The sequence below is a fragment of the Oncorhynchus gorbuscha genome, linkage group LG03 (assembly GCF_021184085.1).
Source record: "Oncorhynchus gorbuscha isolate QuinsamMale2020 ecotype Even-year linkage group LG03, OgorEven_v1.0, whole genome shotgun sequence".
Classification (NCBI taxonomy): domain Eukaryota; kingdom Metazoa; phylum Chordata; class Actinopteri; order Salmoniformes; family Salmonidae; genus Oncorhynchus; species Oncorhynchus gorbuscha.
The window spans coordinates 60,514,960-60,542,326 of record NC_060175.1 but is presented as its reverse complement, the minus strand read 5'-3'; the positions used below and the strand labels follow the sequence as shown (position 1 = coordinate 60,542,326).

General features: G+C 42.9%; 1 protein-coding gene across 1 annotated transcript in view; it reads left to right on the top strand.

Moving 5' to 3' along the window:
• Nucleotides 1–14,818: 14,818 nt before the first annotated feature.
• LOC124031651 (transmembrane and coiled-coil domains protein 1-like) overlaps nucleotides 14,819–27,367 on the top strand; it is a 78,352-nt gene continuing 65,803 nt past the window's right edge. The window contains exon 1 of the mRNA XM_046343152.1: nucleotides 14,819–14,857. The gene's annotated coding sequence lies outside the window, so the exon portion shown is untranslated. The remainder of the gene's footprint in view (nucleotides 14,858–27,367) is intronic.

Genomic DNA, 27,367 nt, shown 5'->3' with positions numbered 1-27,367 from the left:
CTCAGTTGCTAATATATGCATATTATTATTAGTATTGGATAGAAAACACTCTAAAGTTTCCAAAACTGTCAAAATATTGTCTTTTATTTATTTGATTTATTTCACCTTTATTTCACCAGGTAGGCAAGTTGAGAACAAGTTCTCATTTACAATTGCGACCTGGCCAAGATAACGCAAAGCAGGTCGACACATACAACGACACAGAGTTACACATGGAGTAAAACAAACATACAGTCAATAATACAGTAGAAACAAGTCTATATACGATGTGAGAAAATGAGGTGAGTTAAGGGAGGTAATGGCAAAAAAAGGCCATGGTAGCAAAGTAAATACAATATAGCAAGTAAAACACTGGAATGGTAGATTTGAAATAAAAAATTATGGGGTTCAAAGGAGAAAAATATAATAAATAAATAAATAAAATAAAATAAATACAGTAGGGAAAGAGGTAGTTGTTTGGGCTAAATTATAGGTGGGCTATGTACAGGTGCAGTAATCTGTGAGCTGCTCTGACAGTTGGTGCTTAAAGCTAGTGAGGGAGATAAGTGTTTCCAGTTTCAGAGATTTTTGTAGTTTGTTCCAGTCATTGGCAGCAGAGAACTGGAATGAGAGGCGGCCAAAGAAAGAATTGGTTTTGGGGGTGACTAGAGAGATATACCTGCTGGAGCGTGTGCTACAGGTGGGAGTTGCTATGGTGACCAGCGAACTGAGATAAGGGGGGACTTTAGCTAGCAGGGTCTTGTAGATGACATGGAGCCAGTGGGTTTGCCAACGAGTATGAAGTGAGGGCCAGCCAACGAGAGCGTACAATGGTGGGTAGTATATGAGGCTTTGGTGACAAAATGGATTGCATGGTGATAGACTGCATCCAATTTGTTGAGTAGGGTATTGGAGGCTATTTTGTAAATGACATCGCCAGAGTCGAGGATTGGTAGGATGGTCAATTTTACAAGGGTATATTTGGCAGCATGAGTGAAGGATGCTTTTTTGCGAAATAGGAAGCCAATTCTAGATTTTACTTTGGATTGGAGATGTTTGATATGGGTCTGGAAGGAGAGTTTACAGTCTAACCAGACACCTAAGTATTTGTAGTTGTCTACGTATTCTAAGTCAGAGCCGTCCAGAGTAGTGATGTTGGACAGGCGGGTAGGTGCAGATAGCGATCAGTTGAAGAGCATGCATTTAGTTTTACTTGTATTTAAGAGCAATTGGAGGCCACAGAAGGAGAGTTGTATGGCATTGAAGCTTGCCTGGAGGGTTGTTAACACAGTGTCCAAAGAAGGGCCAGAAGTATACAGAATGGTGTCGTCTGCATAGAGGTGGATCAGAGACTCACCAGCAGCAAGAGCGACCTCATTGATGTATACAGAGAAGAGAGTCGGTCCAAGAATTGAACCCTATGGCACCCCCATAGAGACTGCCAGAGGTCCGGACAGCAGACCCTCCGATTTGACACACTGAACTCTATCAGAGAAGTAGTTGGTGAACCAGGCGAGGCAATCATTTGAGAAACCAAGGCTGTCGAGTCTGCCAATGAGGATGTGGTGATTGACAGAGTCGAAAGCCTTGGCCAGATCAATGAATACGGCTGCACAGTAATGTTTCTTATCGATGGCGGTTAAGATATCGTTTAGGACCTTGAGCGTGGCTGAGGTGCACCCATGACCAGCTCTGAAACCAGATTGCATAGCAGAGAAGGTATGGTGAGATTCGAAATAGTCGGTAATCTGTTTGTTGACTTGGCTTTCGAAGACCTTAGAAAGGCATGGTAGGATAGATATAGGCCTGTAGCAGTTTGGGTCAAGAGTGTGTCCCCCTTTGAAGAGGGGGATGACCGCAGCTGCTTTCCAATCTTTGGGAATCTCAGACGACACGAAAGAGAGGTTGAACAGGCTAGTAATAGGGGTGGTAACAATTTCGGCAGATAATTTTAGAAAGAAAGGGTCCAGATTGTCTAGCCCGGCTGATTTGTAGGGGTAAATGTACATTAATTTATAGTTAAAGTGACTATGCATATAAGATAAACAGAGAGTAGCAGCAGCGTGAAAGAGGGGTTGGGTAGGGCACACAATGCAAATAGTCTGGGTAACCATTTGGTTACCTGTTCAGGAGTCTTATGGCTTGGGGGTAAAAACGGTTGAGAAGCCTTTTTGTCCTAGACTTGGCACTCCGGTACCGATTGCCATACGATGCTCTCAATGTTGCAGCTGTAGAACCTTTAAAGGATCTCAGGACCCATGCCAAATCTTTTAAGTTTCCTGAGGGGGAATAGGCTTTGTCGTGCCCTCTTCACGACTGTATTGGTGTGTTTGGACCATTCTAGTTTGAGGAAGGAATGCTTCCAGTGTATCCCAGATAATAAGTTGGCACACATTCTTATTGACGTTAGTTAATATAAACATCTCCTGCTAGTGGTTAATAAACTTATTTCCCAAAGTAGTGATTAAGCACCATCTTTTAGTGGGGTGTTAAGCACCGTTACACTTCATCTCAAAATACAAGGGAGAACGGTCTGAAATTATTATTGGGAGATATTCACATTCTGAGACAGTGAAAAAGGTTGGATGGGATAAAGAAGAAGCCAATTCTAGAATAGGAATCATGGATCTGGGAATAATAGGAGTAGTCTAGTCTCTGACTGTGGGGTGGAGCGATCTCCACACTTCACAAAGACACAGTTCTATAGCGTTATGACTCAAGGTCTTGGAAATATTAAAGAGAGGGCCTCCGAATGTAGATGAGAGCAACTTCAAGTATATAGTAACTTTAACCCCAGTTAGCATTGAGCTTTAGAAAGGTGCTATAAAAGGCTGGGGTTTCACTGGAACAAGTATATATTCCTCTGACAGAATGTGTTTTTCTTTTGATTTTTACTTTATTCTTGAAAAAAATTCAGTAAAATGGGTTGGATGTTGTGGAGTGACTGTATAGCCCAGAGCAGTTACTAGGATTGAACTTGATAACCTTAAAGCCTCACTGACCTATTATTTTACTCTCTCAGTAATTCAGTAATGACCATGCTCACATACTTTCATTGACCAGTGATTTACTTAATCAGAGAGCATAGCGGTGGCATCACACACACAAGTAGGTTTCCTTGGCTTCACTACATAATAGTATTTTTATGTAAATGCTTGCCTTACTGCCTTAGGAATATAGTGAGCACAATATGAATGTGAATACCTACTGTGTACATACACTGCAGTTCAAAAGTTTGGGGTCACTTAGAAATGTCCTTGTTTTTGAAAGAAAAGCAAAATGTTTTGTCCATTAAAATAACATAAAATTGATCACAAATACAGTGTAGACATTGTTAATGTTATAAATGACTATTGTAGCTGGAAACGGCAGATTTTTCATGGAATATCTTCATAGGCGTACAGATGCCCATTATCAGCAACCATCACTCCTGTGTTCCAATGGCACTTAGTGTTAGCTAATCCAAGTTTATCATTTTAAAATGCTAATTGATCATTAGAAAACCCCTTTGCAATTATTTTAGCACAGCTGACAACTATTGTTCTGATTAAAGAAGCAATAAAACTGGCCTTCTTTAGACTAGTTGAGTAACTGGAGCATCAGCATTGGTAGGTTCGATTTCAGGCTCAAAATGCCCAGAAACATTTAACTTTCTTCTGAAACTCATCATTCCATTCTTGTTATGACCAATGAAGGCTATTCTATGCGAGACATTGGCAAGAAACTGAAGATCTGGTTGTAATGAACACGATGGGAGACAGAGAGCTAGTGTCAAGCTCAGGGCGCAGCAGGCGTTTATTTGTAAAGGACCACCGGAGGAGGCAGGTAGCTGGGTCCATGGGCAGGCAGAATCATACACAGGGTATCCAAAAAGGCAACAGTAAAGGCAGGGGATAGGCAGAAGGCGTCACAAATTACGCGAAAAACAGAGCTCCGAAATAGAAGTGTGTCACAAAACAAACAATACCTTACAATGATGGGGTGCAAAGAACGGAACTTAATTATGTGTGATAATGACATACAGGTGTGTGAACGGGTGATCAGAATTCAGGTGATTGGGATTTGGATAGTGAACTGCGTTCAGAGGATCCACGTGTTTGAGAGTGTGAGCTAGAAAGTGGGCTGGAAAGTGAGCTGCGTTCAGGGGATCTACGTGTTTGAGAGTGGGATTTGGAAGCAGACGTTACACTGGTACAACGCTGTGTAGTACTCCCTTCACAGAACAGCGCAAACTGGCTCCCGGTGCAGATCTGAGCAAGACGACAAGTACATTAGTGTCTAGTTTGAGAAACAGAAGCCTCACAAGTCTTCAACTGGCAGCTTCATTGAATAATACTCGCAAAACACCAGTCTCAACATCAACAGTGAAGAGACGACTCTGGGATGCTGGCCTTCTACGCACTGTCCATCTTAATATTTTAATTTTGTTGGCCAATCTGAGATATGGCTTTTTCTTTGCAACTCTGCCTAGAAGTCCAGTATCCCGGAGTTGCCTCTTCACTGTTGACATTGAGACTGGTGTTTTGCGGGTACTTTTTAATGTAGCTGCCAGTTGAGGACATGTTAGGCGTCTGTTTCTCAAACTAGACACTCTAATGTACTTGTCCTCTTGCTCAGTTGTGCACCGGGGCATCCCACTCCTCTCTCTATTCTGGTTAGAGCCTGGGTCTTGATCCCACCCTGTGCAACTATGTCCTGGACTTTCTGACGGGCTGCCCCAGGTGGTGAGGGTAAGAAACAACCTCTCCACCCCGCTGATCCTCAACACTGGGGCCCCACAAGGGTGCGTTCTCAGCCCTCTCTTGTACTCCCTGTTCACCCATGACTGTGTGGCCATGGACGCCTCCAACTCAATCATAAAGTTTGCAGACGACACTACAGTGGAAGGCCTGATTACAAACAATGACGAAATGGCCTACAGGCTTGAGGTGAGGGCCCTCGAAGTGTGGTGTCAGGAAAATAACCTCACACTCAACGTCAACAAAACAAAGGAGATGATCGTGGACTTCAGGAAACAGCAAAGGGAGCACCCCCTATCCACATCGACGGGACAGTAGTGGAGAGGTTAGTAAGGTTTAAGTTCCTCAGCGTACACATCACGGACAAACTGAAATGGTCCACCCACACAGACAGCGTGATGAAGAAGGCGTAAAAGGGCCTCTTCAACCTCAGGAGGCTGAAGAAATTTGGCTTGTCACCAAAAGCACTCTCAAACTTTTACAGATGCACAATCGAGAGCATCCTGTCGGGCTGTATCACCGCCTGGTACGGCAACTGCTCCGCCCACAACCGGAAGGCTCTCCAGAGGGTAGTGAGGTCTGCACAACGCATCACCGGGGGCAAACTACCTGCCCTCCAAGGCACCTACACCACCCGATGTCACAGGAAGGCCAAAAAAGATAATCAAGGACAACAACCACACGAGCCACTGCCTGTTCACCCCACTATCATCCAGAAGGGAAGGTCAGCACAGGTGCATCAAAGCTGGGACCAAAAGACTGAAAAACAGCTTCTATCTCAAGGCCATCAGACTAAACAGCCATCACTAACATTTAGTGGCTGCTGCCAACATATTGACTGAATCTCCAGCCACTTTAGTAATTAAAAATGGGATGTAATAAATGTATCACTATTCACTTTAAACAATGCCACTTTATCTAATGTTTACATACCCTACATTACTCATCTCATATGTATATACTGTACTCTATACCAGATACTGTATCTTGCCTATACCGTTCGGCCATCGCTCATCCATATGTTTATGTTTACATATTCTGATTAATTCCTGTACAGTTGTGTGTGTATAAGGTAGTTGTTGTAAAATTGCTAGATTACTTGCTAGATATTACTGCACTGTTGGAACTAGAAGCACAAGCATTTCGCAACACTCGCATTAACATCTGCTAACCATGTGTATGTGACCAATAAGATTTGACTTGATTTGATATCAGTCAATTAAAAATGATATTTTCAAGGTTGATTACTTCCAAATATTGACGCTAGAGCACTGTGTTATGTTTGAACTTGTGGAGGGACAGGTCTGACAGAAATGTTCCCACTTGCGTCCTCCTCCATGTCTGTACTTTGTGTTGGCAATGGCACCAAACACACGTCAGGAAGTGAAAATAATGAAGTTGAGAGGTCAAGAACTGAGGACATTGACAAGAATGGTGTACCTTTCCCCAGAGGGTCAGCTGTGGGCTCTCCAGCTGTACCCTCATGAGGCTGGGGGATCAATCCCTGCCTGACCCCTCCCCCACCATGCTCCAGGCTCTTTATTAGGCCAGGCCTGCTGGAGGGGCTCCTGTAATTGGCGGGAGCCGTGGGGAGATGGCATTCACGTCTGGTGTGCTCGGGGAGAGAGGGTCGCTTGGCAGCAGCCGTTCACACTAATGTTTCCCATTATCCACCTCTCTCTGGTGTTGTGAGAGGAAAAACAGACTACTTGTGTGTGTGTGTGTGTGTGTGTGTGTGTGTGTGTGTGTGTGTGTGTGTGTGTGTGTGTGTGTGTGTGTGTGTGTGTGTGTGTGTGTGTGTGTGTGTGTGTGTGTGTGTGTGTGTGTGTGTGTGTGTGTGTGTGTGTGTGTGTGTGTGTGTGTGTGTGTGTGTGTGTTTCTCAGAATGAAGGAGGTACATAGAGGTTAGGGGTAGGGATGACGTCAAAGCTTTCGATCCTTGTCAGCTAGGTGTTTTTGGGACTAGGCATTTGCTAGAAAGCCCTGCCTGTTTTTGTGTTATGTTGTTATTTGTCTGTTCGTCAGGTAGAGTGTTTCTGTCACTCAGCAGCTTGACAAAGTACTTCCTGTTACATCATGAACACTGGAAACCACTGGAGGAGAATGAAGCACTCATCAAGATCTATAACTGTTGGTGTTTCATCTACTAGCTACTAGCCTAACGAGTGTCTGATACATGCATGGCCAATGTCAAGGGTTATGCAACCATGCATTAAATCCATTCAATTAACATTAGATACAACTTATTTTAGGCAGCTCTATAAGTGCAAACCACCTGAGCAACTGAGAACGTAAGACGTAATCACTTTAGGTTTCCAGGAGGGTCAATCATTGACCAAAAGACCCAGTCAATCATATTTCCTCATATCAAAATCAATTTCCTACCCCTTAATCCTTTTAATTTATCATTTTAATTACAAAATTTAAGTCATTTAGAGGGTAGTAATTGCGATTTGCATACTCAATCACTATATTGACAGCATCATGAGAAATAGATTTGGCACAACCTGTCTATTTTTGCTTTGCTTCTACCCTCACATTTAAACATGTTAACATAGTGTGAAGCTCATTCACACACATACAAGGTCATGTCCAAGTAAAAGCACCAACATGTGAAGTCCGTAGGAGCATGTAAAAGGTGGTGGCAATTGAAAACTAATAGTCTATCTATTTATTAATGTTTCAACCATATTGTAAATATTAGATATAATCAATGGCTTTGGTTTCTGGTCAAACAGATGGAAAAGTGGTCTTAGAAAACATCTACCACAAAAAGTTTTAAAGTTAAAGTAAAGACCCCTGCCAACTAAAATCAACACTTTACTTAGTTTTGCATAAATTATTTGCCTTGTGCAAATTGAAGAAACATTGTCCTCTTCCATTACCAAAAACCCCCACATATCTTTAAGATATTTTCTCAGTTCTCTCCCTCGTGAGGAGGGAGGATAATGACATACTATTTGGTTATAGTGTTTTAACTGATATTTATTTAGTTTATGAATTATTAAATTATTTAAACTCTAAATTCTGTTACCAAATTGGTACCGAAATTTCCGAAAAACAATTACGGAATTACTGCAAATGAATTGGCTACGATGGGAAATGATCACAAACCACAGTCACAAACCACAGTTGGGTCACCTGCTACAGTCCTCCCTTCCACTGGCATACTGTTACATTCAACTCACAACTGTTTTCGTTCTCTTTCTGTTGTCTGGAGGTCAAAGCAAGTGTGACTACAGTCTGGATACCACCTCCATCTCTTTAACCCTCTCTCTCTCTATCTCTCTCTCTGCCTCTCTCTCTTCAGTTAATGTCACCTATCCCGGCTCTTACTGACACCTACTCATGAGCCCCCTCTCTTTCCACTATAACCAGCATCCTTACCCACGGAGCACGACCGACACCGGACCTCCATGGATGTTGAAGAGTAGTTGAAATGTGGTCAGTCCACCCTTGCCTTAATTTCAACTTGCAAATACGTTATTTTTGTTTTTTGGTGCGATCAGGAGGATTTGGCACAAACATAGATGTCCATGATTGATTCAATCCGGGCTGGACCAAATCTGAACCAATCATAAACGTCTGTTTAAGTGTGGAGAGCACAGTAGAGTACAATAAAATAACATAAAAAGAGCAGAGTATAGTTCAGTACAGTACAGTTATTTACTGTACAGTACTGTGCAGTATAATAGATTAGAGTAAAGTTTGGTGCAGTACACAGTAGAGCACACTAGAGTTAAGTACACTATAGTATACTGTACTGTACTGAACTGTATATTCTACTGTGATGTACTGTACTGAACTCTACTGTATTGTACTGTGTTGAACTATACACTACTTTAGTGTACTCTACCATTCTCTACTGTACTCTACTATACTGTAATGAACTCTACCCTACTGTACTAAACTCTACTGTTCTGTGCTGTACTGTACTCTGCTGAACTCTACTGAGCTCTAATGTGCTGAACTTCTATGATTAGTTCAGATTAGGTCTGGTCTGGACCAACTAAAGTTGGTCTTTGTTTGGGGCGGAGCTAATTAAAATAATAGCCAGTGTGTGGGATAATGCCCAACAATGCAAGGGAGGATATTGCATATTTATACCTTTGTGTAGCTATTTAGGATACATCACGTGAAGAGAATGACATTCATATCCATAATTATGTATTTCTATGTAGTACAGATCAGGGACCCCGGGTGTTAATCCACTTCACTTACTGTAGTTCAATAACCCCCCCAAAAACTGTTAAATTCAATATGTCATGGCATAGCTGACACTTCATTCTTTCTGCAGACATAACAGCGTTTTTGGAAAACATGTTTTTTTATTGCAGAAATTATTTTACCATACAATTCTTTCAGTACATGTGTTTTTGTGAAATGTTCAGGGTAAACTTTTAAAAGTAGTCCTTGTGATTTGAAATCAATGTTCTTTGTTTGGCATACATTTTTAAGTGGAAAATCCGTTATAATGGAATTGCCCAAAATGGCGAAGTGGAAACAAAGTGGAAACTAACCATGATTTTGGACTACCTGTCCTGCAGCCCGATCAAATCAAATTTCAATCAAATGTATTTATAAAACCCTTTTACATCACCAGATTTCACAATGTCCTGTATAGAAACCCAGCCTAAAATCCCAAACAGCAAGCAATGCAGATGTAGAAGCACGTGGCTAGGAAAAACTCCCTAGAAAGGCAGGAACCTAGGAAGAAACCTTGAGAGAAACCAGGTTCTGAGCGGTGGCCAGTCCTCTTCTGACTGTGCCGGATGGATATTGTAAGAGCACATGGCCATTAAGTCAAAAACAAGGTAGCAGGTCCAGTGAACAGGTCAGGGTTCCATAGTCGCAAGCAGAACAGCTGAAACTGGGGCAGCAGCCCAACCAAGTGGACTGGGGACAGCCAGGAGTCATCAGGCCAGGCATGGTCCTAGGGCTCAGGTCCTTCGGGAAGGGAGAGAGGGAGGGATAGATAATTAGAGAGAGCATACTAAATAAACACAGGAAACCAGATAAAACAGGAGAATTACACCAGATATAACAGACTGACCCTAGCCCGCCGGCACATAGACTATTGCAGCATAGCGGAGGCTGAGACAACGGTGGGTCAGGGGATACTGTGGCCCAGTCCGGCGATACCCCTGGACAGGGCCAACTAGGCAGGATATAACCCCACCCACTTACCAAAGCACAGCCCCCACACCACTAAAGGGATATCAACAGACCACCAACTTACTAACCTGAGACAAGACTGTGACAATGCCGATGATGATGAGGATAATGCCCACTCTTCCTTAGATGTGTTTGCTAGCGACAGTGTATTTTTGCCACTGCTCAGTCTATCTTTGATATGATCGAATGTAAGTGTGCATTATGACCAATAGCCTAACATGTAAACATAATATTCAGAATTGTGTATATTTATTTACTAGGATGGTAGGCCTAAAACTGTAACACACAAGTTAACATATATTTGACACTGTTGCCCTCTGTTGGGCATAGTTGATAACACATGTACATGTCTGTAAGTGAGCTCTGACTCATATACAAACTCATTTCCCACCATCATATTAATTCTCTCATGTTGTCTCTGTATCATACTGTACATTGTAATATGTGACAAAGCATGAAGGACAGATACATAGGAATGAAAACCCTGTGTTCATTGCTGTGCTGTTGAGGTAACAGCTACAGTGCCTTCAGAAAGTATTCACACCCCTTGACTTTTTCCACGTTTTTGTTGAGTTAGAAAGTGCAATTGAAATGGATTGAATTGTTATATTTTTTTTGTCAACGATCTACACAAAATACTCTGTAATGTCAAATTGGAAGAACAATTTTTGAATGTGTAAAAAAACAAATGAAAAAACAAATATATCAAAGATGGACGGGTTAGCTGACGACATCACTAAAACGATGTGTGCATGCTTAATGGGGCAGATGTTCGTGTGTTGTAATTCTGGATGGCAAGATTGACAAGAAACTGCCATGTGGGGAATCGTAAGTGGTTTGTTTCATCTTGATCTTGATTTCATGTCAATGCTAACATGGCTACAATTCACTAGCCATATTAACCAACAACTGTAATGATGTATTTGAGAGACAACAAGTGCTCATTGTGCAAATTCATTTCTGTTTTCAATAAACATTGGAGATTAATTATAGCTTACATTTTGTCAACGATCTAAAGCCAACCCTGTCTGTTTTTCCCCATAGTTGTGCACGCGTCGGTTTTGTTGCTAAACAACCAACCCCTGAATAAGTATTCAACCATATTATTCTACATTGAATAACATAGTAAAAATAAAGAAAAACACTTGAATGAGAAGGTGTGTCCAAACTTTTGACTGGTACTGTATATATTTCTGTGCATGTATACAGTATCATTCAAAAGTTTGGACACATCTACTCATTCAAGGGCTTTTCTTTATTTTTTACTATTTTATACATTGTAGAATAACTGTGAAGACAACAAAACTATGAAATGACACATGAAATCGTGTAGTAATCAAAAAAGTGTTAAACAAATCAAAATATATTTTATATTTGAGAATGTTCAAAGTAGCCGCCCTTGCCTTGATGACAGCTTTGCACACGCTTGGCATTCTCTCAACCAGCTTCACCTGGAATGCTTTTCCAACAGTCTTGAAGGAATTCCCACATATGCTGAGCACTTGTTGGCTGATTTTCTTTCACTCTGCGGTCCAACTCACCCCAAACAGCCTGGAGGTGTGTTGGGTCATTGTCCTGTTGAAAAACAAATGATAGTCCCACTAAGCGCAAATCAGATGGGATGGCGTATCACTGCAGAGTGCTGTGGTAGCCATGCTGTTAAGTGTGCCTTGAATTCTAAATAAATCACAGACAGTGTCACCAGCAAAGCACCCCCATTCCAACACACCCCCTCCTCCATGCTTCATGGTGGGTTCCACACATGCAGAGATAATCCATTCACCTACTCTGCGTCTTACAAAGACACAGCAGTTGGAACCAAAAATCTCAAATTTGGACTCATCAGACCAAAGGACAGATTTCCACTGGTCTAATGTCCATTGCTCGTGTTTCTTGGACCAAGCAAGTCTCTTCCTTTTATTGAAGTCCTTTAGTAGTGGTTTCTTTGCAGAAATTCGACCATGAAGGCCTGATTCAGCAGTCTCCTCTGAACAGTTGATCTGTTACCTGAACTCCGAAGCATTTATTTGGGCTGCAATCTGAGGTGCAGTTAACTCTAATGAACTTATCCTCTGCAGCAGAGGTAACTCTAGGTCTTCCTTTCCTGTGGCGGTCCTAATGAGAGCCAGTTTCATAGCACTTGATGGTTTTTGCGACTGCAAAAGTAATGATGGATTGTCATTTCTCTTTGCTTATTTGAGCTGTTCTTGCCATAATATGGACTTGGTCTTTTACCAAAGAGAGCTGTCTTCTGTATACACCCCTACATTGTCACAACACAACTGATTGTCTCAAACGCATTACAGTTTTTACAATCGCTAGGACCCATTTCACAATACTTAGGTCACTTTTTCAAAACTCTTCACACAGTCTATGTGGGCAAGACTGTGGATAATTTTGTATTGCTTTGGCACAAAATGCTCTCAATGACTACATCTTTCAAATTTCATTAATTATTTTCTCACTCAGACACAACCACCAAAACTCCATGTACCTACAGGCCAATTTACACATGTTAACATGCTCTTTTCAAAACTGTTAAACTTAAGTTCAAAACCTAACATAACACAAAATTAAATAAGACAGTAATACCGAAATATATTCCAAATCTGAAAGATTAAATACTATCAAAACAATTAGACAAACCACAGCTGATTCCCATTGTAGCTGAACATCTACCCAGGTGTCCGTCTTTCAATTTCATTACCATCTATACAAAAGGGGACATTTTAGGAATAATGCTGTACTGTAATGTAAATATGGACCCAGCCAGATATAGAGAAGTGGCTGATAGAGAAAGAAGAGTGGCTGGGAGAAGGAGAGGGAGTACGACCCTGCCTCACACAGGAAGCGGCGCAGGTCCTAATCCAGGCACTTGTCATCTCCCGTCTGGATTACTGCAACTCGCTGTTGGCTGGGCTCCCTGCCTGTGCCATTAAACCCCTACAACTCATCCAGAACGCCGCAGCCCGTCTAGTGTTCAACCTTCCCAAGTTCTCTCACGTCACCCCGCTCCTCCGCTCTCTCCACTGGCTTCCAGTTGAAGCTCGCATCCGCTACAAGACCATGGTGCTTGCCTACGGAGCTGTGAGGGGAACGGCACCTCAGTACCTCCAGGCTCTGATCAGGCCCTACACCCAAATAAGGGCACTGCGTTCATCCACCTCTGGCCTGCTCGCCTCCCTACCACTGAGGAAGTACAGTTCCCGCTCAGCCCAGTCAAAACTGTTCGCTGCTCTGGCTCCCCAATGGTGGAACAAACTCCCTCACGACGCCAGGACAGCGGAGTCAATCACCACCTTCCGGAGACACCTGAAACCCCACCTCTTTAAGGAATATCTAGGATAGGATAAAGTAATCCTTCTCACCCCCCCCCCCCCTTAAAAGATTTAGATGCACTATTGTAAAGTGGCTGTTCCACTGGATGTCATAAGGTGAATGCACCAATTTGTAAGTCGCTCTGGATAAGAGCATCTGCTAAATGACTTAAATGTAAATGTAATGTAAATGAGTACGTATGTGTGGTAGAAGAAGACTGAGAGGAAGATCAAGAGCTGTAGTCAAATCAAATCAAATGTATTTGTCACATACACATGGTTAGCAGATGTTAATGCGAGTGTAGCGAAATGCTTGTGCTTCTAGTTCTGACAATGCAGTAATAACCAGCGAGTAATCTAACCTAACAATTTCACAACAACTACCATATACACACAAGTGTAAAGGGATAAAGAATATGTACATAAAGATATATGAATGAGTGATGGTACAGAACGGCATAGGCAAGATGCAGTAGATGGTATCGAGTACAGTATATACATGTGAGATGAGTAATGTAGGGTATGTAAACAAAGTGGCATAGTTTAAAGGTGCTAGTGATACATGGTGCAGAAAACACAAGAACTATGGTCAGAATGTGACATGGCTAGTGATAGTCTCAGATGAGTTTAGGGCTACTATAATTGATCACGTAATAAATCATGGTCTATCAATGAGAGAGGCTGGTCTGAGAGTGCAGCCAAATCTGCAACGGTCAACAGTGGCATCTATTCTGAGAAATTTCTGGCAAAACAACAGTAAGATAGTAAACAGTAAAACAACAGTAAGAAATGTGATTTGGAAACGAGCCACAGTGGATGTCCTGAGCCAGAGGGATGCCAACATCACAATGTGTGCAGAAATATCCTGTGATGGATTGCTGTTGCACAAACTGATAATTGGGTCTCATTTCATTCCTGGATGACCTCTATGGAAGGGTTGTGACAGGTGAGGAAAGGGTTGCAGTGAGGCGAAATCGGCCAACGTTTGTAATTGTATGGGACAATGTGGCACTTCACCCGTCCCGTGCAGTCACAGAGGGGTTTGCAGCCCATCCCAGGATGGTTTCGCTTTTCCTCCCACCTTACTCTCCAACTCTCTGTCCCTTTCAGGTTTGATGGTAAATTGAGATACAGAGAGTGTCACCGAGCTGGGCTGTATCGGTAAAATGTAAAGATCAATGTCTCCCGTAACCAATTTTTTCATCAGTGTTTTTTACTTATATGACAAATGTCCACATTGTAATACTGTCATACCCTCACCTTCATTGGGGTCACAGTATGGCTACTGCCACGAGGTGACAAAGACCATTAAACAACAACAAGCTGTAGATCAATAAAAATAATAATAATCAAGTTGAATAAAACGTTTTATAATAGATGATGAATCAAATAATTTCAAAACCTGCACAATATTCTGAACATTGTATTTGTTTCAATGACTAATAGAGCTGGAGTAACCTATGTGAATTGAGCATATTTTTCAGCCAACTCCCCTAATCGAAACAAATGGTCTGGTCCGGCCATACGCGTGCCCTCGGCTGCAGTAGCGTACGTCGTGAGTGAAATGCGCTGTCCAAGGGCAGCCTATTGCCACTGTCAGAGGAGGGGTGGATGTGTGTCGGCTGTAACAGTTTTCTCATCGCCCAGGTAAGTGCCAATATACCGCTTAGGTTATCAACTCTAAATATAATGTAAATGTGTATAGTGTGACATTTATTGACTCGGTTCTAGTACATAACTGTTGTTTCTTTCGCAAAAAAAAAATCATAAATCTGGGTTTACAATGACACAATCTAACATGACTTCAAACGCTGTCAATATGCATCTGTTTCAGTGATACAGATTGTCACTCATATTGGGAGAGGATCCGCTATACTGACGCGCCGGGTGCCCAAATGGATAATCTGTGTCGCGCAGTGGAGACGAACGGATTCGGTTTAGTCAGCTAGCTAGTTTGTGCTTGTGGCTGGAAACTTCACCCAGAATTTGAAACTTGTCAGCCGAAGTTGGGACTTGAGTGTAGAATCATTCAGTTTAAATCTGCAATACATGTTATTTACCTGTCACCCTGGCCTGAAACTTGTCAGCCGAAGTTGGGACTTGAGTGTAGAATCATTCAGTTTAAATCTGCAATACATGTTATTTACCTGTCACCCTGGCCTGATATTGGATACACTATTCTAGCTACCCCCCTAGCTACCCCCCTCTCCTGACTGCGGCAACCGGGAGCCAAGGACACTGAGCCCCATGTAGTGTTGCCTGCTTGAGGGCAAACTCTCCCCATTGAGCAGCAGACTGTATCGTGGTGACATCCACATGGTTGCGCTCAGTCTCAAGTAAGAATTAGACGTTGATCCATGTTTCTCAAGCGTCAAACTTCGAAGTGGTTCCAAACTTCAAATGTCGAAGTGTTTAAGGTTAAGTTCAGGCATTAATTCCACATTCTTAAGGTTAGGAATGAACTCAACATGGTTAAGGTTTGGGATAAGCTTAAAACGAAAAATATATTTTAAAAACTTTCTATAGCTGGATTCGAACTTGTATAGGTGGGAAGCAACTGCTGCCTGGTGGGAACAGAAGTAACTCACATCGGAAAGCACCTTGATACAACACCATTACACTGGTAATGGTGACAACCAGATGGTGAACAATACTCCCTTCCCATCAAAATAAACATAACTTTAAGTTTTAACTAGCACCATTGTTGCCAGCTAGCCAGCATGAACTAGGTCCGTGCACAGCCACTGGAAGTAGGGGTGCTGAGAGTGCCGCAGCACCTCCTGAAAAATCAGAATGAAAATATATATATAATCTAATTAAATATTTCACAAAAGTAGTGCACTGGGGCTTTACTTGGTATTAGCAGACCGATATAGATGTCTGTAGTGCCACAGAAAAAATATATATATATTTTCAGCATCTCTGCTTTGGAAAAAAAGGTAGTTGTATAATTAAGAACAGTATCTTGCAGGATTCAAGGATTGTAAGGGTTGTTGCCCTGTTCCTTCCTCTGCAATTGTCATTCTAATGGAATCCAGAAATAACAAAACCCTGTCCAAAAACATTTACATCAAAAGGTGCAAAGCATCTACATCAAATTAAATAATTTTCATGATCAAATAACATATAAAACAACCACTTTTTGTGCAGTATTAATTTACCATCCTTACAAACCACTTCATGTAAATGTACATTACTGTATTGGCTGGTCAGAATGGTCATCTAGGTGTGTACCTGTTGACTTTCCATCGCCATGAAGAAAAACAATGCACAATACAGTGATTGAGTACATTGAGACATCAAATGGTTTGTGATGATGTGGCTCAGTTGTAGAGCATGGCGCTTGCAATGCTACAGTTGTGGGTTTGAGTCCCAAGGGGGACCAGTACAAATAAGTAAGAATATGTATGCACTCACTACTGTAAGTTGCTCTGTATAAGAGTGTCTAGGAAAATGAAAGAATAGACCATTTCAGTTTTCACATAGAAATAAGTTGCATTTGCAAAATATTTCAAGAAACTGGAAAAGGCAAGTGCTTTTATGTTCCACAAGTATTATCAGATTAATTGTTTTGTACATATAAATAAGAGACTCAAGATGCAAATGCTAGTAAACACTCAACTACATTTAGTTTCACAAAAGTAGTGCACTGGGCCTTTACTAGTCCTGTATTAAGCGGTCGGCAAAAATATTACAGCACCCCCACCCCCAAATGACTTCCCGTGGATATTGGTCCATTAGGTAGCTAGCTGGGAAGGGCTCATCAGGAAGTCTGACTGACCCAAATTCATTCCTCTCCACACTCGACTCAGCTGCGCGACATACTGTATGTTATTAATTTGTGCACTAGGCATGTCTGGATAGCCTCTCTCCTCCCTATGGAAAATGGCCACAGAAGAAATGGCAGCAGTTTAACGGGCGCCCAACCAATTGTGCTATTATGTGGGGGGTTTTCGCATTATTTGTAACTTATTTTGTACATAATGATTCTGCAACCGTATTTTAAGGCAAAAAAGAGCTTCTGGATATCAGGATAGCGATCACTGACCTCGGATTAGGCTACATTTTTTCTTCAACAAGCAAGACGCACAGGACATTCTCCAAACACCCTACAAGGCCAATATCCCCGTTATTTGCAAGAGGAAGAAACACGGGTACAGGGGACACGAATATCCTACCAACGGGACATCAAAAACTTTAATATCCTATGTTTCATGGAATCATGGCTAAATGACTACATGGATATTCAGCTAGCGGGATATACGCTGCACCGGCAAGATAGAACAGCACACTCCGGTAAGACGAGGGGGGATGATCTATGCATATTTGTAAACAACAGCTGGTGCACGAAATCTGAGGAAGTCTCTAGATTTTGCTCGCCTGAAGTAGAATATATTATGATAAATTGCAGGCCACACTATTTGCCTAGAGAGGTTTCAGCTACTTTTTGTGGCTGTTTATTTACAACCATAGACAGATGCTGGCACTAAGACAGCACTCAGTCAGCTGTATAAGGAAATAAGCTAACAGGAAACCACTCACCCCGTGGCAGCACTCCTAGTGGCCGGAGACTTCAATGCAGGGAAACTTAAATCAGTTCCACCAATTTTCTATCAACATGTTAAATGTGCATCAGAGGGAAATTCTAGATCACCTGTACTCCACACACAGAGACGCATACAAAGCTCTCCCTGCCCTCCATTTGGTAAATCCGACCACAACTCTATCCTCCTGATTCCTGATTACAAGCAAAAATTAAAGCAGGAAGCACCAGTGAGTGGTCTATAAAAAAGTGGTCAGATGAAGCAGATGCTAAATTACAGGACTGTTTTGCTATCACAGACTGGAACATGTTCCGGGATTCGTCCCATGGCATTGAGGAGTACACCACATCAGTCACTGGCTTTATCAATAAGTGCATTGAGGACGTTGTCCCCACAGTGACTGTACGTACATACCCCAACCAGAAGCCATGGATTACAGGAAACATTCGCACTGAGCTAAAGGGCAGAGCTGCAACTTTCAAGGTGCGGGACTCTAACCCAGAAGCTTACAAGAAATCCTGCTATGCCCTCCGATGAACCATCAAACAGGCAAAGCTTCAATACAGGGCTAAGATTGAATCATACTACACCGGCTCCGACACTCCGACACTATGTGGCAACTATTACAGACTACAAAGGGAAGCACAGCCGTGAGCTGCCCAGTGACACAAGCCTACCAGACGAGGTAAATCACTTCTATGCTCGCTTCGATGCAAGCATCACTGAGACATGCATGAGAGCATCAGCTGTTCCGGACGACTGTGTGATCACGCTCTCTGTAGCCGATGTGAGTAAGACTTTTAAACAGGTCAACATACACAAGGCTGCGTGGCCAGACTGATTACCAGGACATGTGCTCCGGGCATGTGCTGACCAACTGGCAGGTGTCTTCACTGAGATTTTCAACATGTCCCTGATTGAGTCTGTAAAACCAACATGTTTCAAGCAGACCACCATAGTCCCTGTGCCCAATAACACAAAGGCAACATGCCTGAATGACGACAGACACATAGCACTCACGTCTATAGCCATGAACTGCTTTGAAAGGCTGGTAATGGCTCACATCAACACCATTATCCCAGAAACCCTAGACCCACTCCAATTTGCATACCGCTCGAACAGATCCACAGATGATGCAATCTCTATTGCTCTCCACACTGCCATTTCCCACCTGGACAAAAGGCTCAGCTCAGCTCAGCTCAGCTCAGTGTTCAACACCATAGTACCCTCAAATATCATCACTAAGCTAAGGATCTTGGGACTAAACACCTCCCTCTGCAACTGGATCCTGGACTTCCTGACGGGCCACCCCCTGGTGGTGAGGGTAGGTAGCAACACATCTGCCACCTCAACACTGGAGCCCCCCAGGGGTGCGTGCTCAGTCCCTTCCTGTACTCCCTGTTCACCCATAACTGCATGGCCAGGCACAACTCCAACACCATCAATAAGTTTGCAGATGACACAACAGTGGTAGGCCTGATCACCGACAATGACGAGACAGCCTATAGGGAGGAGGTCAGAGACCTGGCCAGAATAACAACCTACCCCTCAACGTAACCAAGACCAAGGAGATGATTGTGGACTACAGGAAAAGGAGGACCGAGTACGCCCCCTTTCTCATCGAAGGGGCTGTAGTGGAGCAGGTTGAGAGCTTCAAGTTCCTTGGTGTCCACATCACCAACAAACTAGAATGGTCAAAACACACCAAGACAGTCGTGAAGAGGGCACGACAAAGCCTATTCCCCCTCAGGAAACTTAAAAGATTTGGCATGGGTCCTGAGATCCTTTAAAGGTTATACAGCTGCAAAATTGAGAACTGGTTGCATCACTGCCTGGTATGGCAATTGCTCGGCCTCTGACCGCAAGGCATCACAGAGGGTCGTGCGAACGGCCCAGTACGTCACTGGGGCTAAGCTGCCTGCCATCCAGGACCTCTACACCAGGCAGTGTCAGAGGAAGGCCCTAAAAATTGTCAAAGACCCCAGTCACCCCAGTCATAGACTGTTCTCTCTACTACCGCGTGGAAAGCAGTACCGGAGTGCTAAGTCTAGGACAAAAAGGCTTCTCAACAGTTTTTACTCCCAAGCCATAAGACTATTGAACAGGTAATCAAATGGCTACCCGGACTTTTTGCATTGTGTCCCTCCACCCAAACCCCTCTTTTACGCTGCTGCTACTTTCTGTTTATCATATATGCTGTTACTGTTGTTTTTATTTCTTTACTTACCTATTGTTCACCTAATACCTTTTTTTGCACTATTGGTTAGAGCCTGTAAGTAAGCATTTCACTGTAAGGTCTACTACACCTGTTGTATTCAGCGAACGTGAAAAATAAACTTTGATTTGATTCTATTTTGCTACATTATAAACTTCTATTGATGCAATCCATTCATAGGCTATGATTCCGTTGCCTTGTTGTTGTAAATTTGTTACACTTGTAGTTTAATACCGTCATGTCAACTATGAACGTTATGCGCCATAATCATGAAGATTATCATAATAATCATCCTAGATTATTATCTCCAACTTCTACAGTCATTTTGAGATAAGTTGACTGGCCATAGTGTAACTTCTACACTGTGATATCTGCTTTATGTGTTAGTAGCCTAACATATTAACAAAACACTGAATGCATGTTTTAATGATCTGATAATATGCTGTTTTGTAGATTCAAGATTCAATTTTATTGTAGGTTACATTAGAGAGCTCTATCATCAAAGTTGTACTTTTATTACCTTCTGTTATTTAGCCTACTTTTACTTCACCTCGGTTTTATATATTGTCTTTATGCATATCATCAGACATCATCAGTATATCTGGGGATATGTTAATGTGCATGCCATCCCACTGGGCACGGATGTCAATTCAATGTCTATTCCACGTTAGTTCAACGTCATTTAATTGAAATGATGTGGAAACAACGTTGATTCAAACAGTGTGTGCACACTGGGATGGATATCCCAGATAGCTGCAACCCATGACAAACTTCAAAAATGTGGTTATGTGGGTGACATTGCTGGCCTGTTGAGAGAGAGAGAGAGAGAGAGAGAGAGAGAGAGAGAGAGAGAGAGAGAGAGAGAGAGAGAGAGAGAGAGAGAGAGAGAGAGAGAGAGAGCTTGCCCGCCCCTCTGATGTGGAATTATTTTGAGGATTAGCAGCTCAATTTCTCTCATACAAAAATATATAAAAATCAATTACTTAAAAATCATACAATATGATTTTCTGGATTATTGTTTTAGATTCCATCTCTCACAGTTGAAGTGTACCTATGATAAAAATTACAGACCTCTACATGCTTTGTAAGTAGGAAAACAAAATCGGCAGTGTAACAAATACTTGTTCTCCCCACTGTATATACATGTAAATATATCTGAAGAATATGTAGGATAGACTAGTATATGTAGAGTAATAGTTAATAGGATAGGCCTTGACTGTATATATATAAAAATAAAGGGAACACTAAAATAACACATCCTACATCTGAATGAATGAAATAATCTTATTAAATACTTTTTTCTTGACATAGTTGAATGTGCTGACAACAAAATCACACAAAAATTATCAATGGAAATCAAATTTATCAACCCATGGAGGTCTGGATTTGGAGTCACACTCAAAATTAAAGTGGAAAACCACACTACAGGCTGATCCACCTTTGATGTAATGTCCTTAAAACAAGTCAAAATGAGGCTCAGTAGTGTGTGTGGCCTCCACGTGCCTCTATGACCTCTCTACAATGCCTGGGCAAGCTCCTGATGAGGTGGCGGATGGTCTCCTGAGGGATCTCCTCCCAGACCTGGACTAAAGCATCCGCCAACTCCTGGACAGTCTGTGGTGCAATGTGGCGTTAGTGGATGGAGCGAGACATGCTGTCCCAGATGTGCTCAATTGGATTCAGGTCTGGGGAACGGGCGGGCCATAGCATAAATGCCTTCCTCTTGCAGGAACTGCTGACACACTCCGGCCACATGATGTCAAGCATTGTCTTGCATTAAGAAGAACCCAGGGCCAACCGCACCAGCATATGGTCTCACAAGGGGTCTGAGGATCTCATCTCGGTACCTAATGGCAGACAGGGTACCTCTGGCGAGCACATGGAGGGCTGTGCAACCCCACAAAGAAATGCCACCCCACACCATGACTGACCCACCGCCAAACCGGTCATGCTGGAGGATGTTGCAGGCAGCAGAACGTTCTCCACAGCGTCTCCAGACTCTTTCACGTCTGTCACATGTGGTCAGTGTGAACCTGCTTTCATCTGTGAAGAGCACAGGGCGCCAGTGGCGAATTTGCCAATCTTGGTGTTCTCTGGCAAATGCCAAACGTCCTGCACGGTGTTGGGCTGTAAGCACAACCTCCACCTGTGGATGTAGGGCCCTCATACCACCCTCATGGAGTCTGTTTCTGACCATTTGAGCAGACACATGCACATTTGTGGCCTGCTGGAGGTCATTTTGCAGGGCTCTGGCAGTGCTCCTCCTGCTCCTCCTCCTCCTCCTTTGCACAAAGGTGGAGGTAGCGGTCCTGCTGCTGGGTTGTTGCCCTCCTACGGCCTCCTCCACGTCTCCTGATGTACTGGCCTGTCTTCTGGTAGCGCCTTCATGCTCTGGATACTACGCTGACAGACACAGCAAAACTTCTTGCCACAGCTCGCAATTGATGTGCCATCCTGGATGAGCTGCACTACATGAGCCACTTGTGTGGGTTGTAGACTCCGTCTCATGCTACCACTAGAGTGAAAGCACCGCCAGCATTCAAAGTGACCACCAGCCAGGAAGCATAGGAACTGAGAAGTGGTCTGTGGTCACCACCTGCAGAACCATTGCTTTATTGGGGGTGTCTTACTAATTACCTATAATTTCCACACAATGGTTGTGATGGTTGCTGATAATGGGCTTCTGTACGCCTATGTAGATATTCCATTTTAAAAAATCAGCCGTTCAAATCAAACTATTCCATTTGCACAACAGCATGTGAAATGTATTGTTTTTTAAAATGGAATATCTACATAGGCGTACAGAAGCCCATTATCAGCAACCATCACTCCTGTGTTCCAAAGGCACGTTGTGTTAGCTAATCCAAATGTATCATTTTAAAAGGCTAATTGATCATTAGAAAACCCTTTTGAAATTATGTTAGCACTGCTCGCAAAACACCAGTCTCAACGTCAACACTGAAGAGGCGACTCCGGGATCCTGGCCTTCTAGCCAGAGTTCCTTTTCTTTTGCAACCCTGCCTAGAAGGCCAGCATCCCGGAGTCGCCTCTTCACTCTTCACAGGAAGCTGCCAGCTGAGGACTTGTGAGGTGCCTGTTTCTCGAACTAGACACACTAATGTACTATTGTCCTCTAGCTCAGTTGTGCACCGGGGCCTCCCACTCTTCTTACTATTCTGGTTAGTGCCAGCTTGCACTATTCTGTGAAGAGAGTAGTACACAGCGTTGTACCAGATCTTCAGTATCTTGGCAATTTCTCGCATGGAATAGCCTTCATTTCCCAGAAGAAGAATAGACCAATGAGTTTCCGAAGAAAGGTCTTTGTTTCTGGCCATTTTGAGCCTGTAATCAAACCCACAAATGCTGATGCTCCAGATACTCACCTAGTCGAAAGAAGGCCAGTTTTAGTGCTTCTTTAATCAGAACAACAGTTTTCAGCTGTGCTAACATAACTTCAAAAGTTTTTTCTAATGATCAATTAGCCTTTTTAAAATGATAAACCTGGATTAGCTAACACAACGTGCCATTGGAACACATGAGTGATGGTTGCTTATAATGGGCTTCTGTACGTCTGTGTAGATATTCATTTTTTTTTAAATCAGCCGTCTCCACTTATCAAAGTCATTTACAACATTAACAATGTCTACACTGTATTTCTGATCAACTTGATGTTATTTTAATGGACAAAAAAAAATATTTTTCTTTCAAAAACAAGGACATTTCTCAGTGACCCCAAACTTTAGAATGGTAGTGTACTCTCTCTCTCTCAACGGCAGGGCTGACAGAACTCTCTGGTCTAATTCCTCTCTTGCTGATGAGTCAGTGATAGAGACAGAGCACAAAGACCAGAGATAGGGATGTTTGTGGCTCTGAGCAGAACAAAGAGCAGTCTGTTCCACGTCCTCTGGAACTGTATGGGCCTGTTTCAGTACACTATGAGATTTTTTGGGAGTGAGCCTATTAGTTCAACAATGACCAACAATATGTGCGTCAAAGCCCCAACTGAGGGTCCAGATTGAGCAACCAAAAGAAAGCTTTACTGTCTAGCCTAGAATGGACATAGTTTTGAAATTTGGATTCTGTTAATTAACAGAACTGGAGCTGTCTCTGTTATGGTGTAGGCTATCTGCTTAACAGCCTAACTGAGTAACTGTTGCTGATAAGTCAAACTTACATAACCAGCAGTGCATTTACATATATTTTTATATTTCAATCAGGCTCCAGGCTGTCAGTGGTGTATCTGTCTGTCTACCTGGTAATCAAGGCTGAGCTGTCTCCATCTGTATGATTCAGCTGGTCATGCAGAGACAATGGTACCAACAACCGCAACAGGAAAACTGGCCAACGAATGGCCTGACATAGAGATGAGGTCCAGGTCATGTGTGTGTGCGTGTGTGCGTGTGTGCGTGTACCAGGGGCTTCCAGAAGGGCCATTGTTCTTGTGGTCATTGCTGGTTTACCTTTGACTGGGATGCAGCCACAGTAATTCTGAGAAATGTGCTGACTCATCATGGCTGCCCTGCTCACAAAGGCTCTGACACCTGTTGTCTGTTTAATCACCACTGCGTGCCTGTGTCTGTGTGAGTGTTTGTCTAAGTCCTGATAGGTCTACAGTATATGAGTGATCTGTGCTGTAGAGGATGGTCATGTGTCGACTGTAGCCTCAGTAGTGTACCAAGACCCTCTGTGATTCCAGCAGCACCTGCTCTGAGGGTCAGGGTCAGAACAGGATAGAACAGAACAGCACTGTCATGTCACTCAACAGCCCATCTGGCAACTGACGGTACATTTCATTTGATTTTGTTACAGCTTCGTGACCTCACCAAGGTGGAAAGCCAAGCCTTGCCTAATGAAATTATGCATTAGGACTGCATCACACACACACACACACACACACACACACACACACACACACACACACACACACACACACACACACACACACACACACACACACACACACACACACACACACACACACACACACACACACACACACACACACACACACACACACACACACCAAATGTGGCTTTGTTCTCTAAGGGCTCCTGAAAGAGGATTAAGCATGCATATAAAACAGTAGACAATAAAGAAAACACCCAATCAGCTGGGCTGAGATCAGCTGGGCTGAGATGGGCTGAGATCAGCCTGAGGATGAGAGAGGACTTAGAGAGAGAGAGGGGGCTAGCAGCCAGAGGCAGGTTCAGCACCAGATTCAAACAGGACAATTTCACCGCTAACGCCCCGAAATACACACCATAGCATATCATTTAGGATGCTTGTTAGGTACTATTTGATTGATGTACGTGTGTCTATATTGTGAATTGGTGTGCACAGTGTTTCCCCTAGATGTTATATATGTTTGAATATAGGGGGGAAACACTGTGTTTGCACACTTATGCGCGCATGCTTGTGTTGTGTTATGTGAAGACCTTTGAGTACTCGGGTGGTGAAGGTGAAAGGGTTCAAGGTGTGTCAGTCAGAGCTGTTCTTTTCAGATCACAGGGGCATTTTGTCATGCATTGAATGTGCCACTCAGAGTGTTTATAATAGTGAGTACCAGGCTGGCAGCAGGTTACTGACTGAGTGACTGTGACTGGCAGTGAGCATGAACCTGTCCTGTCTGTCTGTTCTCTCTCTGTCTCTCTTGTCATATTCCACCTTTCATCACTGCGTTCCACTCAAACACTACTACCAGGTTGCCAACTGAGGTCCTGGAGCGCCACAGACAGAGTGTGTAAAGTCCTATTCCAGCCCGGTGCTACATCACCTGCTTTAATAATCACTAATCGTGGTTTAGACCACAATTATTTAAATCAGGTGTGTCACTGTTGAAACAAAACCATGCACTCGCTAAGAAACTCCACTTGGCCATGTGTCTCTGTGAGTTGTGTGTAGACTTATTAGAGTGTTCCTCAATGGCATGTTATTTCAGTAGAGTACTAAAGGCTAATGGCTGGCAAACTATGGTTTGTGTAGGTACAGCCCAGCACAAACTCGCCTGATCTAAACAATTTAAGTTAGGCTTATCAAAACCCTGCACTCACTGAGAGTCTCCAGTTGGCTATGTGTATCTCAACAGCAGTGGTTTCCAAACTTTTTATAGTCCCGTACCCCTTCAAACATTCAACCTCCAGCTGTGTACCCCCTCTAGCACCAGGGTCAGTGCACTCTGAAATATTGTTTTTTGCCATCATTGTAAGCCTGCCAACACACACACTATACGATACATTTATTAAACATAAGAATGAGTGTGAGTTTTTTGTCACAACCCGGCTCGTGGGAAGTGACAGAGAGCTCTTATAGGACCAGGGCACAAATAATAATTGAATAATAATCAATAATTTACCTCTTTTATTTAACCATCTTACATATAAAACCTTATTTGTTCATTGAAAATTGTGAATAACTCACCACAGATTAATGGGAAGGGTGTGCTTGAGTGGATGCACATAACTCTGTAATGTTGGGTTGTGTTGGAGTCTGTCTTAAATCATTTCCCACACACTGTCTGTGCCTGTATTTAGTTTCCATGCTAGTGAGGGCCGAGAATCCATTCTCACATAGGTACGTGGTTGCAAAGGGCGTCAGTGTCTTAACAGCGTGATTTGCCAAGGCAGGATACTCTGAGTGCAGCCCAATCCAGACATCTGGCAGTGGCTTCTAAGTGAATAACATTTTCACAGAACCGCTTGTTGCAATTTCGATGAGGCTCTCTTGTTCAGATATCGGTAAGTGGACTGGAGGCATGGCATGAAAGAGATAACATATCCAGTCGTTTGTGTCATCCGTTTCGGGAAAGTACCTGCGTAATTGCACACCCAGCTCTCTCAGGTGCTTCGCTATATCACATTTGACATTGTCCGTAAGCTTGAGTTAATTTGCACACAAAACATCATACAATGATGGAAAGACCTGTGTGTTGTCCTTGTTAATGCAGACAGAGAAGCTTCTTAATCATAGCTTCAATTTTGTCCCGCACATTGAATACAGTTGAGGAGAGTCCCTGTAATCCTAGATTCAGATCATTGAGGGGAGGAAAAACATCACCCAGAAAGGCCAGTCGTGTGAGAAACCCCTCATCATGTAAGCAGTCAGACAAGTGAAAATGATGGTCAGTAAAGGACATTAAGCTCGTCTCTCAATTTTAAAAAACGTGCCAATACTTTGCCCCTTGATAAGCAGCGCACTTCTGTATGTTGTAAAAGCGTTACATGGTCGCTGCCCATATCATTTCATAGTGCAGAAAATACATTAGAGTTTAGAGTTCAGAGGCCTTGCTTTAACAAAGTTATCCATTTTCACTGTAGTGTCCAAAACGTCTTTCAAACTCCTCAGGCATTCCCGTAAGCGCCTCTCGGCGGATGCATGCAGTGTACCTAAGTGGCGTCGGGA